This window comes from Acomys russatus, chromosome 2 (genome assembly GCF_903995435.1).
Source record: "Acomys russatus chromosome 2, mAcoRus1.1, whole genome shotgun sequence".
Lineage (NCBI taxonomy): Eukaryota > Metazoa > Chordata > Mammalia > Rodentia > Muridae > Acomys > Acomys russatus.
In genome coordinates, this window is record NC_067138.1 from 96,494,330 (window position 1) to 96,513,452 (window position 19,123).

Sequence of the window (19,123 nt, forward strand, 5' to 3'; positions counted from 1 at the left end):
CAGTTTCTGCCTCCAGGTTTCTTCTCTGAGTGTCTGCCCTGGCTTTTTTTTCAGTGATGAACTTATAAGCTAGCTGTGGGATGAAGTAAACTCTTTGCCACTCTCAAGGTTCTTTTGGCCAGCGTATTTTATCACAGCAATAGAAACCCTAAGACAGAATTTGGTATCAGGTTTGTGGGATATTTCTATGAAAGACCTGATACTCTGTGTTGTCTTGCCAGATGCAGACGAGGACTTGGTTGTGAATAACAGTTGACTAGCACCGCTGAAGCAGAACTTGCTTTTCTGGGAGGATTAATGCTGGCTTGCTGGAATTGAGAGATTTATGAGTATATTATTATTATAGTGTTATAATACAAACACTCCCAGAGATACATCTGACCATCCTCTAGGTCATTATAAGTTAAATTTCATCTCTCTCTTGGACAGATGAAGTCTCCAGTTCTGGAAATGGTTTATACATAATCAAGTTGGTGGCCAACGGGGTCCCATGGGAACTCCCCAAATAACCTAGGCTAATGCCTACACTACTGATGGCTCTCCACAAACTGAGAGTAAGGCCCTGTTGCTGAAGACAACACCTACATTATTCAATAAACATGGAGAAGATGAGATAACCTGGTGTCTTAGCTAAGGTTCCATCCCTACTAACCAGTCTTTAGGGTACTAAAAGGTATCCTGAATGCTACCAAAGGAAAACAGTAAACAGCCCAGCTACAAGGCCGTCAATATGCAATAGTGACCTATATGCATGTTGCACTAGTGCATTAGTAGCACAGAGCCTGTGGAACTAAGTAACCAATATCTGATTAGATTTAAGACCCACTCCAGGAAAGGGTCTTCCTGACACTGCTTGGGAAGCCCAAGACCCTGAGAGTAGATAAGCTATGGGCCTAGGGGAAAACCAAATATTGCTCCTCTGCTAAAAGAACAAAACAACAAAATGACTCCTAATGACATTCTATATACTCGTGGGTAAGTGTCTTGCTCAGCTACCATCAGAGACATTTCCTCCAGTAGTAGGTGGGAATAAATACAGAAACCCACAGATGGACAATGTGCAGAGACTAAGAGACCTTGGAACACTCAGCCCAAAACGGGATATCTCCATCAATATCCTCTCCTCAAGGCTCAGGAAACCCTGTAGAAGAGAAGCTGGAGGGCATGGAGAGTAACCTTGGAAACAGTGCCTACAAACACAGCAGACTGTGGCAGCATGCACAAGGCCTACACTGGTCTGCGCCTGATGGGGTCCCAGTGCTAAGAGGGGAAGTGGACATAAGCTCCCATCCCTAACCTAGAAGCTATCTCCAATTGATAACCATTTGCAAAAGAAAAATTAGTTTCTCCAAGGGAGTCTCACTAAGCATACAAACCACTCCTAAGAGTTGGCCCCATGCCCAGCCAATATAAAATGTACACAAGGGTATTTTTGTGTATTATTTTTTGCATTTTGTTTTTATTTTGTTTTCTGGCTGGGTGTGAGCATTGTTCGGTTGACGCTTGTTTGTTTTAGAGTGGGAGGATTTTTTTTTTTTTTTTTTTTTTTTTTTTTTTTTTTTTTTTTTGTCTCATAAGCTTTGTCTGGGCTTTTTTTTCCTTAACCCTATAAGTATTTTACTTATATTTGTAGTTTCCAATTTCGTGTTTTTATAGGATTTATTGTGTTTGCAATGTGTGTATCTCTGCACCCACATGTGTTTCAGGTGCTTTTTCTTTGGCTTTGTTTTTCTGTGCATTTATTTGTTTTGCCCTTTTCAGATTTGTTAGGGTGTTTTTAAATCACATTTTATTTTAGTATTATTTTTTGTTCTTCTTAATTTATTTTTAGATGCCTGTTTGTTGTATAATCAGAGAGATCAAGGAGGGACGTGGATTTGGCTGGCTGGGAGGGAGGGGTGATCTGGGAGGCTCTAGGGGAGGGGAAAGCATGATCAGAATGTATTTTCAATTAAAACTTGCTTTAGACAACTATAATTGAAACAGAACATCATGAATCAATACCATAATATTAAATTGGTCTGAGGTTTTCCTCTATCATACAGATAATCTACCCCCCCCCTTAACCTTTGTATAGAAAAGTGCCTCATAGGATATGTGGGACCCATGACTTAAGGACGGAAATAATTAACAAGAAAGAGAAACAGGCTCTCCTACTACAAAGCTCTGATTCCTTCTTCTTCACTTAGTGTTATCTGTGGTTTTGGGTTTTTTTTGTTTGTTTGTTTTGTTTTAAAGAAAATTTACTTCTTATCAGGCAGCTTCACAGATTAGGAATTTATGCAGGGCCAATCCCTCAAAGAAAAAACCCTATGTAATCCTTATGTTTTAAATTTAATTTCTTTCTCTGTTGCCTAGTTTTAGTGATACATTGTGTGAAAAATGTAAACCTTTTAAAAACCTGTTTAGGCTGGAAAACGAAAGGTACTCACATCAAGAAGGGTCTGAGAGTTTGGGACACTTACACAGAATTCAGTCATCTGTGTGTGAGCTCTGCATATAACCAGTAGTGACATTTTACAAATGCAACACAGCCCAAATGTTATAAGAACCTTTCTGAGGCAATGCTAACAAAATACTTAACTTGGTGTGAGTGAAATAGCACTTTTTTTTTTTCATATAAAAGAGTAGTTATACTTTTTCAAGAATAAGAAACTTTATGAAATATATGATGTTGGTTAGGAAGACATCTGTTTCTTATAGAATTAATACTGTCTATTTCTATTATCATTTTCTATGCACATAAACCTGAGAGTTGTATGCAGTGAATTGATCAGTATTGGTGTTTGAATCCCCCCAATTTTACAATGCAAATTTCTCATGGTTAGACGCAAATTAGGTGCATTTTCTTTTCTATTATGGTTTAAAACAATGTATTCTACAGTTTGATGTCATAGATGAGAGATATCAGTCTTGGCTGATTTGAATTATCAACCAACAGAACACCTAAAGACGATTAGAGCAAATTTTGGGTTAATTGCAAATAAATTGTGCTCAGTAGCGTGTCCTCATAATTGTTCATTCATAGTTGTCAGGAACCTGGTGTCAAGGAATGGAGGGACATCCTGGAAGAAGCTACCTAGGATAACGTAATGGCTTTCCTTTCTAGTTTATAGCCATGGGTTCTTCCAGAGACTATTTGTACCAGCAGCCTTAAGCCTGTTCATTCTCTATGTTTTGTGTCCACAAAAAAACAAACAAACAAACAAACAAACAAAAACTAATACTACCCAGATCAGAGAACCACCCCAAAATTGAAAACTCCAACACACATCAAGTACATCAAGAACTCAGGAAAGTAAACCCTGTGTTTTTAAGTGCTTTGAGAGTATACTGTCTCAAGTAGTTCATGGACTTGGTTATTCTCCGTATCTTTTTTTCAGGCAGAGGGCAGGGCCAAGGGTGAGTAATTATCTTCTGATTCCAAATTACAAGTAGGTAAAAATATTTAAATATTTCCAGAAATACTTATCTATTTCTTGTCTATTTTTGAAAAGTAGTTTCCACTTCCTTTCTTGCTTTTATGTAATTCTTCTTAGAAAGGAGTACAGGATATTCTAAACCCGTGCAATTGTAGGATGCTGGGTTGAAATCCAAATCCTAGTTCCTAAAAAGTAAAAAAAGAGCATAGAAGAACCAATGGGGACCGAGAGAGGGCATCATCTGCCATATTCAATTGGTTAAACACTGTGTGGGTATGCTGTTTTGTTTTGGCTTTGGTTGTTGGTTTTTTGTTTGGTTGGTTGGTTTTTGGTTTTGTTTTTGGTTTGGTTCAGGTCTTTTGGTTTGTTGTTCGTTAATGTGTCATACACTTGCTTGGTAAGCTAACCCCTACTACAAGTAAAAAGAATAGAAAAGGTAACTAAAGAGAAGGGGGAATAAAAGGTGCTGTCCTCCATTACTCAACTTGTACAATTATTCATAACAGAAATGGGAAATTCAACAGTTTGACTTTCTGTTCATTCACTGAAATTCTGTAGACTATAGTGTTTCTCAGAATGTACTTTACAAAATATTCAGAGAATCTCCTCATATTCCATACTGCCAATTAGCCTCTATTTCAAAATGATTCTTCCTAGCCTCCAAAATAGTTATTACCTATTTGCTTTTCCCCCTTTAGAGGTGTGTTTCTTACCAATAAAGCCTTTCCTTGGTGTTAATATCTGCCAACTTGGAGAGCTAAAGATTCCGAGTTGGCAGAGCTGTAGCTTTGTCGCCCTCATGTTTCGTTTTTCCTGAGCCCAGCACGGGGAAACACAAGAAAGAAAGGCCTGTTTTCACATGCAACCAACACTAGCTCAGTTACTGAGATTAGCTCGTGAGGGTGGAGGAAGCGTGGACTCGTTCCTTCTCATATATGTATCCTTTTTATCCATTTCCATCTGCAACTCAATGGATAGAAAATATGATGGGTTGGAAAAATCTGTTCATTCTGGTAAAAGTGTTTGGAGGTGTCAGGGCTAAGAATAGTCATAGGCTGACATTAAATAGTAGGGACACATGCTGAGTTGGCTCAGCCAAAGCTGGTGTCTACAGCAGCACACTAAATTAGAATTCCAATGGGAGACCACTTTTAGAATTTCCTGGGCCTAATTACTCAAGGACATTTCAGTTTTTAGATGCAGTGTGGCCTTTGGGCCAGGTTGATTCAGGTGTCCTTAAAAACCTATTTTCAATCCAGAACACAGGAGAGAAAGATACCACAATAGTCCAAGAGCAGGATTTTCTCTGAGTAGAGTGCCAGGAGCTACTGAGCCAAGCAGGTTAAACAGCAAACACAATGCAGAAAGCACTACACTTTCTAAGGTTAGAGAGCAAGTCTGTTTCTTAAAGGTTTCCAGATTGCAGTTTTTCTCTGAAAGTTTAGCTGATTCAAATCTTTGCGACATCTAATATAGAGCTGAAGTTGACTCTATTTCTAAATCTGTGTCCCCATAAATGTCACAAGTACAGGGAAAAAAATGTCTATTTCATGTGGAAGCCATGTGTCATTTCAACTCATTGCTCCTTTAAGGCAGTTGCAAATATTTAGACTTAAGTGTCTGGTTGATTAAGGTAGTAGGTATAGCAAAGAACAGGCTGCTCTATAGATCCTGTTTAGGAAACAAAACAATTTATCTGTGGCTACAATTGGTCTACTCTGGAGGATTTCCAGCATTACATGTTAAAAACAAATCTCTCTTCCACGTTCTCTCATTCTGCATTCCACATTCACATTCTATCAAACTGTATTTTGGGCTGTTTTCTTTCACAAACTATCAAACAAATTTGTTCAAAGAAATGTGCTAATTTGCAGGCTTATAGGGTGAGGAGCCTTAGGCTGGAGAGCTCATGTGGCATTCAAGTCCATAACCCTGCCTTCAGGAAGGACCCTGCCAAAAACATATCAGACACTTACAAAGTGTAACACATCTTCTAGGGCTGGAAGAAACACATTTCCATTGATTGCAATGTTCAGACAACTCACGCTGCCTATCTCCAAGCCTAAAAGGGTTGCCTCCAGTAAACAGACCTATCTCTTCATATTTTGTTCACAGTAGAGTTGAAGCACATTTTTAATAAATCTGCTAATTCTTATATTTCACAGACATAAAGCCAAATGAGACCATTCCTTCCTCCTTTCTGTCATAGTCCCACTCATTATTTTAGTGAACATTACATCTGCAAGCTCTTGAAGGGTTACAGAAAGTATTTTATACATATATAAATTCACTTTTTTCCTAAGCAAATGAACTCCTTTCCAGGTCCATCCATTCACTTGATTATTCATTAAAAACTCCTATGAGTTGGGAAGTTGGAGGGGGCATTGGTATTACAGTAGCAATATAGATAAATGCAACATCTGCCTTCTTAGAGTACAGAGCCAATGCCGGAAAGATAGTAAGCCATCAGCCAAGTACATGTGTAGAAGAAATGAAATATTGCTAGAACTAATTGAATTTTCCTCCTCTTTCCCTTCCTCCTCTTCCTCTTCTTCTGGCTGAAACTGGAAAGTCAAAAACACATTTTTTACTTTACTTTTTACTTTAAAACACATAAGACCATAGGCAAAGACTCCTTTTAACCTTAATCACATTGTTCTCCTGACCAGTGATAAATGTAAAAACTCATAGTTGTACAAGGTACTGAAAATTAATTATGGATGACAGCTTGGCCCTAAACCAGACATTCATATTATGGCCTCTACATCTAAAGCTCAGAGAAAATAGTGCGTAACAGAAAATGGAAGGAATATAGGAGCTGAAGAATAGACAGGAGGACTGGGGAAAGCACCTTTTTGGGAAGACACTACCTTTGCAAATACAATTTTACAGCAGCCTGCACTGGATGTGTACCAAAAAAGTCCCCATCAATAGACAGGCAAGGATAGCAGAGGGGCTGAGGTGGTTGTACCTCGCTATTGAACAATTCTTTGTTACTGATAGACACACAGAGAGAGAGAGAGAGAGAGAGAGAGAGAAGAGAGAGAGAGAGAGAGAGAGACAGAGAGAGAGAAAGAGAGAGAGAGAGAGAGAGAAGAGACAGACAGAGAGACAGACAGACAGAGAGAAAGAGAGAGAGAGAGAGAGAGAGAGAGAGAGAGAGAGAGGAATATTACCTTTAGTTTTATACCCACTAGTGATCCCATCAGGCACGGTTTTAGTTAATGTTTTACTGAAGTGAAGAGACCACATGACCACTACAACTCTTGTCATTGGGGCTGGCTTATAGTTTCAGAGGCTGTTTTGAAATCTTCTCTGTAAAGACAATTAATCCAGACCTCTCCAATCTAGCCTCAAGCAGATGTATTTTGGACACTGGCCAAAAGAAGCCACATTCTTCACCAAGATATCACAAGAAGCATCTGTAGGCAACTAAACTCCTCTCCACTGAACTCTTCTGAGCCAGGCCGCCACAATTCAATTCACCCTCAACCACACGGTCTTCCATGTTTTCACTAGTACGGCCCATTAAGCGACTCTGAAAGCATTCAACTGCTTTTCTAATCTAAAATCCCAAAATCTACGTTTCTTCAAATGAAAGCATGGTCAGGACTATCACAGCAATACCCCAGTCCCCAGTACCAACTTCTATCTGAGTTAGACTTTTATTGCTGTGAAAAGACAACATAACAATGGCAACTCTTATAAAGGAAGCATTGAATTTGGCCTGGGTTTTAGTTTAGTTCATTGTCATCATGATGGGACACAAGGCCATGTCCAGATAAACATGGTGCCGGAGAAGGAGCTGATAGTTCTATCTACCTCATGATCCATGGCTGCCGAAGGAGACTATGTGCCACACTGGACATAGCATGAGCATAGCAGACCTCAAAACCTGCTCTCACTATGACACTCTTCCTCCAACAAGGCCCATGTCTACTCCAGCTAGACCACACCTACTCCAGCTAGACCACACCTCCTAATCGTGCCACTCCCTATGGGCCAAGCATTCAAACACATGAGTCTATGGAGGTCATTCCTATTCAAACACCACAGGCACATCCATTCCAATCCTCAAAATGATGGCTCCATTTAAATGAAGTGGCCCATAAAACAAAGCCAACAATCACAACTGAAGAGGAGAATGGCAGGGAGAAAAGGGGGCAGGTAAGTGTGGATGGGAGATATGGACAAGTAGGAGAGGTCAACCATAATTCATTATATGCATATATAATATTGTCCCAAAAACGAAAATCACAAACCGTTGGTATCACTGGTGAATCAGCCACAATAAGGATTATCTTGCCAAGAGCATGTATTTTGAAGTGAGGTTTCAACCACTCTCATTCAAGTGAGCCTCCTTAACCTACGCTTCTTTATCTTTCAATTGGAGAAGCTGCTCCATGCTTTTGGCTTTGTCCTAATTTTCTACCATTATCTGCCTGATTATGTTTAATCACTAATGCAAATTTAGAAATCTCATCTTCTTTACTTAAATTATATTTTTATTGAAAATTATTAAGTATTTTTTGCCTTGCAACAGGTTAAGCATTCCTTTATGAATTATATTACCTTACAAAGTGGTTACTATGTCGTATATTTTGCTTATAAGGTATTTAAAAAGAGACAATAAACATGTTGTCTCAAGTAAAATAGCTAGTGTCCTAATTGAAATGTCATAGCAGAGGTGTAGCCTCCCCAAAGGAAACTCATTTGAAGTCTGTAAATATCAATAAGGACCCTCTGCAAATGATACAAACATTTATCAAACTGGGGCTCTAAGGAAAAAACAACCAGAATTTCCTCCATCACTCTTCATTGAAATAAAGAACAAATTTTTTGCATTACCAAAAGTTTATACAGTTTCCTCATTTATTATGTATTTAGTCTTCATATAAAACCTAAAAAGGGAGACAATGTTAGCATATAAAGCCTCAAATAAATCAAGCAATCAACCTATTAATTAGAAAATATTTTAAAAGCTATATTTGGTTTAGGGCATGTCTGAACAATATTCTCTCCATCGTAATATTCTAATATTGTAATGACAATGTTCTCTCAATTGTAAAAAGTTGTAACACCAATGAAATGGTGGGTCTTTTCCTCTTTGTAATTACCAGAAGAATTTTAAAAATTAAGGACAATTGATCATGACCACCAAATTGTTCTTACCTACTGTCACAAATTTCAACAATATAACATCTTATGTCTGTGAAAGATAGAAACCCCCAGTCATTGAGAAACACACACACTGAAGTAGAGAAAAGTGTACAATGAAGAGCAGTCAAGTGATTCACCCCAGGCTGCACATAAAATTAAGGGCATGGCACACACAGGTGCTTTGACAAAGATCTTGTTTTATATGTTGTTCTGTTTGTGTGTAGTAGAGTTCTTTGATGCAGGTTGTGAATTGCACAAAACACTGTGAGAACTGAACAAACTTTATTCCTTCAAGTCCACATTAGTCTTTCTGCTCATTGACAAAGCCTGGAGAGGAGACTTTTCAAAACTGGAACAGCACATGAAATGGAACCACATGAAAACATCAGAATAAATTTATAAAATAAAATTTTAAAAAAAGAGAAAATGTACCACTTGAACAATAAGCAATTAAATGCAAATTTGAAAAAAAAAGAAAACATCAGAAGTGGAAAGAGTCGATTTCATCATCCTCTGCCACTCATATATTTTGGCCTAAAACCAATAAACATATTAATGTAACTTCCCAAAACTCCTGAAAATCTTAAGATTGCTCTAATTTTGTGCTTCATACTGTAAGGATAACTTCCAGGAAGGCTTATTCACAAGGAGGTCATTTTGAAATTTCAGAAGCTAATGCCCTTGGATAGTTTCCAAGATACACCTGCCTTCTGATGAATTTCTCTCTGTCATGAATAGACTCTTAGCATATAAAAAGTTTGGTTATAATATTTCATTAGTATAAGATCTAGAAACATGAACAGAGACTGAAGTTTGATATTATAACTAGGGCCAAAAATATTCCCACTATGAGAAAGCAGAATGGAAATTAATTGCAAAAAAGAAAAAGAAAAAAGTTTCTCCTAGAGGTAGGAAGTCATAAATGTAGCTTATAATTACTGGTAATTTTAATACAGATTTTCACTTGTTGGTCCTGATGATAATCTGATGAGGGGTGCTAAAGAACATTAGATGGCCCACTAAAAAACAGATGCCAAGCTAGGTTAGAGCTTCTAGACATTTGCTTTAGAAGAACAAGAAAAAAAAACATAGAATGTCTTCAAACTACAATGCTAGGCTGAGAAATATTAGGGACAGAATGAAGGGGTGGGTGTTGTAATGCAGAACCTCTGCAAGAAAGCTGCTGCCTGAAGCTGTGAAACTCTTAAGTCAAAGATCCTCATCAGCAGACCAAGCCCAGTGTCTTGCTGGAATGGACCCATTTCTTACCATGCTTGGTCGTTGGCTAAAGGCAACCTTCAGGAACATGATCTCAAACTAGCACACTCTCAGATCCAAAGAAGCAGCAGCTAAAAATATCAGCCAGTTATCCTCCAGCAGGAGATTCTGAGCATTTTTCATAACTGCTATGGTTTCTAAAACTCACCAAAATACCAAGTAGAAATCGTGGGTGCAGATGTCTGTTGAGGGTTAGTCTGGTGCTATGTATTTTGGTGCTAATTACTGGCCCCCAAGATCTAGTTGCTGCCCAGAACATTCTCATAAACACATGACCTTGTTGGGTAAACCTTGTTCCACGTATTTTAAGTTGATTGGTTCATAAAAAATGCTGAAGCTTGAGATTTTTCAGAAAAGAGAGAGGTGGAGTTTGAGGTTCTCAGCCCTGTGGTGGGAGGACCATGAGGCAGGGCAGAAAGGTACAAGAGGAGAAAGAAGGAAGATGGATTCGTCTAGAGGAAAGCACACATAGCTTAGAGAGAAGCACATGGCCGATTGGGCATCGATGAAGGAAAGCAACCCAGATGAACAACATTAGCAAGTATTTTCTAATTATGGATGGGAAATAGCCCAGATAGGAATGATTAAAGCAGATGGGAAGGGACAAGGACAGTTTAGAGGGTTGGTACCTGCCCAATCCCAGGTAAAATGAGGCTCTTCTGAAATACAACAGGTGTCTGTGTCTTTATGGATTATGACAGTGGGTTAAATAATACCGCCATAGTAATTATAAGCTAATTTTATAATAAACATGATTAGATATTTTATATTTACTACAACATATGTCTACTGACCTTTAGTATTTCATAAAATACATAATGTAATATACACAATGCTTACAGAAGATTTTCACAAAGAAAAATCACACAATCATTGATTATTATTATACCCAATTAGATTTCAAATTCTGTTCCTTTTAGAAAGCCAAATCTATCGTCATGTATTCAAGCATAAGGTTATACAGTGTACACTCCAAAAGATTTCAGGTTAGTCTGATGTATTTTGATGCTAATTGCTGCTTGTTGTCTCTGTGCCCCACCTGGACCTAGCCTCAGAGCCTAACCTGTTTGCCCAATAAAGGGCCATCACACCTGGGCAGGGCAAATGGCATAGGTGTGGCTAAGGTTCCAGGGCTTGAGCACATGGCCAGCATGGGTGGAGACTTGGCCTGGATGAAGAATATTAGTAAGTATTTGGGATTATGGGTAGGAGGTAGCTTGATAGAAATTATTAGAAGCAGATGGCAGGGCATTGGGGCAGATATCCCATAACTGCCTCGCTATGAGAAGTAGTTTAGGAGATTAATATCTGCCCTGTGCCAGGTTAACTAAGGCTATTATAAAATATAACAGGTGTCTGTGTCTTGATTGATTGTTATTGGGTCAGAAAATACTGTCGTAATAACATTATTAGGTCATACTGGTAAATTAACCGCAACACACAAACATTGCCCTGAGTAGCAATGGTAAATAAAAAGCCACAATGAAACTTTTGATGGAAAGATCCTTATAGATTGCTTGTGTCACTAGTCACCTCCTAACATACGTTATGATACAAATATTTATATAGACCAATAGGTTAAATAGTTTTCATTAGAAAATTTTGGGTGAGTTTTTTCACAGTTCTATCCATATATACTGTGCATTTTTGTCCCCTGTCTGCCAATCCTTTCCTAATTTCTTTTGACTGCTACCAAACACACCCCTACAGGACTTTTTTCCCTATTTACTTGTATTGATTTGTTTGGTGTTACATGGAGTTTAATTAGGAGCATCTATATAAAATTTTGATGGCTATTTGACATTTTATAGTATAATTTTACCAGCAAATGTAATTAGGTGAATAAAGATAAGTTGGTTATTTAAAATAAAATACTCATTTATCAAAAAACATGGCATATTTTTTCAAGGATCTCCTAACTGATGCGTTGTAAGAAAATGCTAATTCTGAGATCAGTCCATAGAAATATTTTGATCTTTTAATGACCAAACAAAAAAGCCAAATCTCAGAGTCATTACTAAGTTAATATTTAAGAGGAAATGGTAAAATCAAGGTTGAATTTGGCTCTGTTGCATAAAAAAAATGTCAAGTTTATGCCATAAAAATCATATTAATATGTAGCTGCTCAGCATTTCCCCAATAAAACAATTCTTTCTACTACTAAACACTCCTCTCCTTATCTTTTATAGAACATACACTGTAACTTGATCCACCTTTCTTTCCCACCTGTGCCAATTGCTTGGCTCTTTGCACAGTAGCTCCACTGAGCTGTAGCAACACTGTACACAAGATATCTGTTTGACTTCTGTGATAGCTAAATATTTCTCTAGAGATACAATGTGATTTTCTTGCCTTATATACATTTAGCTACTAACATTTAATGGCTTGTTGATGAAGTCAAGAGTAAATGGTAGAAAACAAGCAACAAAGAAAAATTAACCTCCAATGTTAAGAATATTAATAAATTGATGTCCATGTATATCTAACATGTGAATTTCCCTGTATAACTGTAATCATATAAGTTTACGATGACAAAGAGGTTGCCTGTCCTTTCTTTTCTCTCTGTGTCACAACTGCAGCCACAGCTTAAGCCATGCATCATACTCTTAGACTGTCAATATAACACTCAAAATAATACACACACACTATAATAATATAAATGCTATATAAAGAAAATATGTAATTCTATGTTTACAACATTTCAAGAAACTGTAAGATTAAAAAGATATTGGCCAATTTCATCTGAGTTGTAACACAACAGAAATTATATACAATGTGGTTTCAGTTTTAAGTAACTGCTTTTGTGCACTAACATTGGATTTCTGTTATCTTAATGGGTCCAAATGCTTTAGTAAATTTTCTTCTATGGACTAAAAGTAGCCAACTACATCCTGACTCGTCTACGATTTGTATTATAATGATTGTTAACTTGTTGAGTTGCAATAAAATAATGTCAATAATGTTATTTATCTGGATTTGTATTGTGTGGTTTATGTATATGTACATATTAGGAGATTAAGCCTTTTTTATCCTAGAACTTCTTATAAATCCCCCAAAGATGATAATGAATTGTATATAACATATATTAATATTTGTCAAATTGCACTGTAGCATAAAATAAAAATGAAGCAGAAAATAAATACCTTGAAACAAGAGAATAGGAGAAAAACAATGTGTAGTTTCCTTTGGACAAATACAAGGCCAACCTGAGGTCTTTACACAGTGGTATAGTGGCATCATCACTTTTGTCTATCACTGAAAGAGCATTCATTTCTGGAGCATTAAGCTTGTCTGAATGTTATGTTATAAATTCAAAGACATTGTATAGAACAACCCAATGTCCTGCATTCCAGTAATATCCTTGCTGAAGAGCAAAGTGACTTGGTTCATCAGGAAAAATCAAATAAAAAAAAAAAGAAAAGAAAATGCTTTATTACCAATTGAAAGATATGACTCTATGCAGTGTTCAGTTAATGTATTTCAAATGGGTTTATATGGAGAACAGGTTGCGACAGAGTTGAAGTACCTTGCTACACAGTAAGCAAGACAGAGAGATGGCAAATCTCTCCATTACTATTTACTTACATAACCCCATGGATGCCTCAATCTCCTTTTCCTTGGACACCAGAGCCAACGTTTTTATACTGAAGAATTGAGGTAATGCTTGTTAAACCTATTTGAATTCCACAATAGACTGTACAAAAACTATTGCATTATCTTGTTTATTATTCCTACACAAACTCACCAGTATTTATAGAGAATTAAAAACACACAGCAAGGAGCGCACACACATTTCACACATGGCACTCTGTCCCAGCAAATGGCTGTCATGTTGCATTTTCGTCTGTAAGCATTAGCGCCATTTTCACACACCTGTTAAGCAATCTTCTGTTATTACTTTGCAACACGTCATTTGTGTCTCTCTCTTTACTAACACAAGACCATTATCTTGCCATTTAGCAATGACAGATGAGTCATCCAGGATTCCAAATGACACCTTCGTAATACATGGAAAGAAAAGCTTACTTTTTTTCTTTTTACAGGATATATTCTACATGTAACTTAGGTGCAGGGTTTTTTTTTTTTTTTTTTTTTTCCCATAAAAGGCACAAACATACTTAGTTGTGCAAACCAGCAGGGACTCATGAAATTCTTGCGAAGGTAGAGGACAAAAGGCACTTTGTCAACAATTGCTTATAAATATGCAGGAGTCTATTCTACAGAAAGACTATAAAAATACTGGGTGCTTTTGATTATAAGGAAGGGAAACAAAAGAAAACCTTCATGCATTTGTTTGTCCTGTTAGCATGAGGTCAAGATTGCAATGCAAGCACAAGGCTTCTGGAAGCACTTCATGTAATGGGCTTACTTTCTGTCTTAAGACAGGATTTCCTGTGTATGTTACTCTTCGTTTGACTTTTATTTGAATTCTATACTACTGATTATAGCAACCTGGATTGATATATTTAAGTCTATATTCTCAGTTACATCAGGTCATTTAATCACCACTAAATTAGCTTTTATAACAAGTAAGTCGAAGTGGATAATCCCAGGTCACATAAAGAATTACAAAAGGCTATAGATGTGAGCTTAGGTGTATTACACCCTAACCATTTCCTTTAATAGATATTTAGTCTTCTCTGCTAAGGCAAAACAGGTGGAATAAGTTTAAAATGTAAGTATCAAATAGTAAAACAGAAGCATATAATTCTCAAAGCACCCCAATTGAAGTTTCTTCGAGGAGTTTTGGGAAAAAGTACAAAATACTGACATAAATATTCTTAAGCTTGAAGCCTTCAACTCACTTCATGTAAGTACATCTGTCTGTGCAGAACACTACAACAGTAAATGCAGTACAGTGTGGGACATGCACCAAGGGTCACACATCCATGTTCCTGTAAAAACCTAAAGAGGGCCTAACTCCCTGGCTGTGAAGATGTGGAAAGATCAGGAAAGCCCCCAAACTCCACATTAAACGAAAAAAATACACAAAATTCTTTCAAAGGAAATTTTTTCCTTAAAGTACAGAATTGAAGGTGGAATTTTGAAAAAACGGTGTAGAAGGAAAGTAATCGTGCATTCAGAGGAATGGAATTAGGTAAATACATTATCTTACAGAACAGGACATGAAGATCCTTAAAGTAAATGGACATGGGACAGGAACCAGATCATGGTCTTTGTGTCACTCGAAGAACATGAAGTTTGTGTTTTAGGGAAAATTGAGCTATTGAAAGATGTTTAGTGGACAATCAAATGAACAAAATTACATTCTAGTTTCTTAGGTCTTCATTGAAATGTCGAGAAAATGGCATTAAGGCTATAAACAAACGGAGTCTCATAGACTCAGGCTGGTCACACTATGCTGCTCTCCTTGGTGTTCCGCGGCCTTAGCATCTATAATATGTTACAGTCTCCAACTGTAACAACTGACGGGGTACCTTCACCAGTGGCCTTCACTTGCCTCTCTAGAAGGGAGCCAGGTCCTGCCACATGGGTCCAAGCTTTATCTTCTCTCCATGACCTCTTAAATTGTGGTACCAAATCCAGTACCACATGCAAGCCTCTTGCACATTACCAAGTTCAGCTGCCAACAGGAGATGCAGTTTTGGCCCTCTTTGGACCACAGCTTCTGTGTGCTAACGCTGAAGAAATATTTCCAGAAGATTTCATCTCAGTAATGCTGGTTTTTCAGCCTCAACTAAGCAGTATTAATAGTTCCTGCACTATGGAATACTACTCAGCTATTAAAAACAAGAAATTTCCGAAATTTGTGGACAAATGGATGGAGCTAGAAATGATCATAATGAGTGAGTTAACCCAGAAGCAGAAAGACTCAAATGGTATATACTCACTTATATCTACATACTAGCCCAAGGGGCATGTCCCATGAAAGCCTTCACTTACCAGGAACCAGGGACAGAGGGGAGGACATCTTATTGGGACTCTAGATGAGAGAAGCATGGGAGAATAGCAAAGTAGAAGGATCCAGAGGGTCCTAGAAACCTACAAGAAGAACATTATGATAGGCAGATTTGGGCCCAGAGGTCCCGCTCAAACTGAGGCACTAGCCAAGGACAATACAGGCGGTAAACTTTAAACCCCTACCCAGATCTAGCCAATGGACAGAACATTCTCCACAGTTGAGTGGAGAGTGGGGTATGACTTTCACAAGAACTCTGGTGCCTCATATTTGACCATGTCCCCTGGAGGGGGAGACCTGGTGGCACTCAGAAGAAGGATAGCAGGTTACCAAGAAGAGACTTGATACCCTATGAGCATATACAGGGGGAGGAAATCCCCCTCAGGAACAGTCATAGGGGAGGGGAATAAGGGGAAAATGGGAGGGAGGGAAAAATGGGAGGATACAAGGGATGGGATAACAATTGAGATGTAACAAGAATAAATTAATAAAAATATTTTTAAAAATAAAAATTAAAAAAAATAAAATAAAAAATTAGTTCCTGAAAAGCAAAGCTTGCACATTGCTGCTAGTAGTCTCTGCTGCACATTGCTGCTAGTAGTCTCTGCTTGACCACAGCTGATCCTCCAGGCTTACCTGATATTCTTAAGTCAAAATATCATATAATCAGTCACAGAGGAGTCTTTGTTTCCCTCCAGGTTACAATCATTCTACATTTCTCTCAACACTCTTCTCTTCCAAGCTGCCACAAAATAGCTCATTTGGCTTTGAACACTCAATAGTTTTTTTCAACCCAAACTTACATACACTTCCACCATCATCACCAAAACATCACCGCAATACCCTGCAGCATGGTACCATTTTCTATCTCAGTCAACATTGCATTGCTGTGATAAGCACCATGACCAAAAGCAACTTGAGGAAATGGTTTCTTTCATCTTATAACCTCCAGATTGCAATTCATCACTAAAGCCAGCCAGGGCAAAAACTCAAGGCAGGAATCTGAGGTCAAGAACTAAAAAAGAGAACATGGAGGGATGCTTATACTTGGTTTTTATACAACCCAGGCCGACCTGCACAGCAGCCATAATACCTCTAATGGGACTGGGCCCTTCTATGTCAATCATTAATTAAGGAAATGCCCAAATAGATTTGCCTACAGCTCAAATACAACAGCCAGTTTAATGGAGGGAACCTCAACTGAGACTCCACCTTCTCAAATGACTCTATATTGTGTTGTAATGTGGCTTTTCAGCAATAAAGACCCACACTCAACCCTTGAGAGACAAGCAAGGCCTCTGTCAATTGCAAATGTTGTTTGGGGAGTCACTTCCTGAAACACTTGCCTGGTACTGGGGTTTTTGTTTGTCTATTGTTCTTGTGAAGAGCTTTGCCAAGCCAACTGGCTGAACTTCCTTCTTCCATATTGTTCCTATACTGCATTCTAAAACTTATCTTTATACTTACGAGAAGTTTAGCTACTATCTCTTATCGAAGAAATCTCTCTTTATAGCAAATAGAGGTAATCATAGAGGATTACAACAGGACACCAGGCAGAGATAAACAGATAATGGGGAGCCCAGCCCTAACAGATATATCTGCATTACACTTCTTGCATCCCTGGCTCAGGGAAGGTCATGGAAGAAGGAAAGAAATGATTTTAAGGACCAGAACCTCAGAAAGTCTGCCTTGACAGTTTCTCATAGAAACGGCTGTTTAAACAAGGGTGCACATATTAATGTAAAGGGAGGAAAATCTCACAGGTTCCCAACCCTAGACAAAGAACTGCGAACAACAAATGAATGTCAGGTGAAAGAAAATTAGCCACTCTACAGGATGTGCCTCATTATTAGTTGTCCAATGAGGAGTGCTCACCCTGACAGAATATGCACAAACAAAAACGAGTGGACCCAACAAGTTTTATTTGTGTATACTTATGCGTACACATACACACAACACGTATACATGCATGTTTTACAATAATAATCAATGGGAAACAGGCTGTCACCTTGAGAGTGGAGGGATACATGAGACAGGTTTGAGGGACTGTAGTTGGGAAGAGCTGAATGGAGGAGGAAAGTGATGTAATTCTATTTGAGTTATAATTAATTAAAAAAGGAAAAATTGCAATTGGAGGACAAATTTTCTCAGAAAAAAAATCTAGTTACTAAGGATGTTGCCAATAAAGATTTAGAATAGAAGTATACATTTGCTTTGTGTGTGTGTGTGTGTGTGTGTGTGTGTGTGTGTGAGAGAGAGAGAGAGAGAGAGAGAGAGAGAGGGTGGGGGGAGAGAGATGCAGATATGGAGATCAGAAAACAATTTGTAGAAATCTAGTCTTTTCTACCAGATGGGGTTGTGGCTCAAATCAGGCGTAATTGCAAATACCTTCACCCACTAAGACATCTCTCAGATCCAAAGTGGCGTTTTAATGTTTTTATACCTAGTGAAAACCCATTGAGACAAAGTAAATTTTTAAAAAGATTTTTCAGTTATTCACATGAGAAAAAAATGCTGAAAAATAACTTCAAAGTCACAGAATAAGTATATATGTATTATATAATCCATGTTTTATTATATATCAACTAAAGAGTTATTAACATATAATAAAAGAAGTTTTCACTATGTCTTGATAGTGAGGAATTCTGTGACACTGTATCAAATTCATAGATCCATTGAAACTATTACTTACTGGTTAAAATACCATTATTGAAAAGTACTTAAATTATGTCATTAAAAATAACAGGTTATTACATTTGAGTCAAAAAATTAAGTGAACAATAAATCATGGAATACAATGATACCTTTTAGACATAACTTTTGGCAAATAGATTTAGATTTCACAAAAGTTCTGTGTCACTAAATAGTGTTAGAATTTTCCTTTTGTTCATATTTATGGTTTAAATATATTTTGATTTGAAGTTTAATTAAAAAGGATAAACACAAAAATTCCTATATTATGTAATGTTATAAAAATAAAATGGTTTAACATAAAATTTAATTTGGAGTTGTTTCCTTTAAAGAGGATATATATGAAACTGTAAATATAAACTTTAAGACATAGTGGCCAATATGAGAATAATGAGAAGTTAAAAGAAGAATTTTTAAAAAGAAATATAAACAAAAATAAAAGAAGAATATGGGTGAAGAATGTGGATGTTTCTATTTTAATGTGTGAAATACTGGATAAATTCATTCATTCACTCGAGCAAACCCCCCAGCGGCCACCCACTCCCAGTAGATCACCCACAGCTTTTAGTGAGAAGCGTGCAAAGGTGATAGTCATGTCCTATCCTGAAGGATTATGGGAATTCACAGGCCAATCATTACACAGAGATGAAGA

General features: G+C 37.4%; 1 pseudogene; it reads left to right on the forward strand.

Moving 5' to 3' along the window:
* The first annotated feature begins 15,219 nt into the window (after positions 1-15,219).
* Positions 15,220-19,123, forward strand: part of LOC127198767 (aldo-keto reductase family 1 member B1-like) — a 65,598-nt pseudogene continuing 61,694 nt past the window's right edge.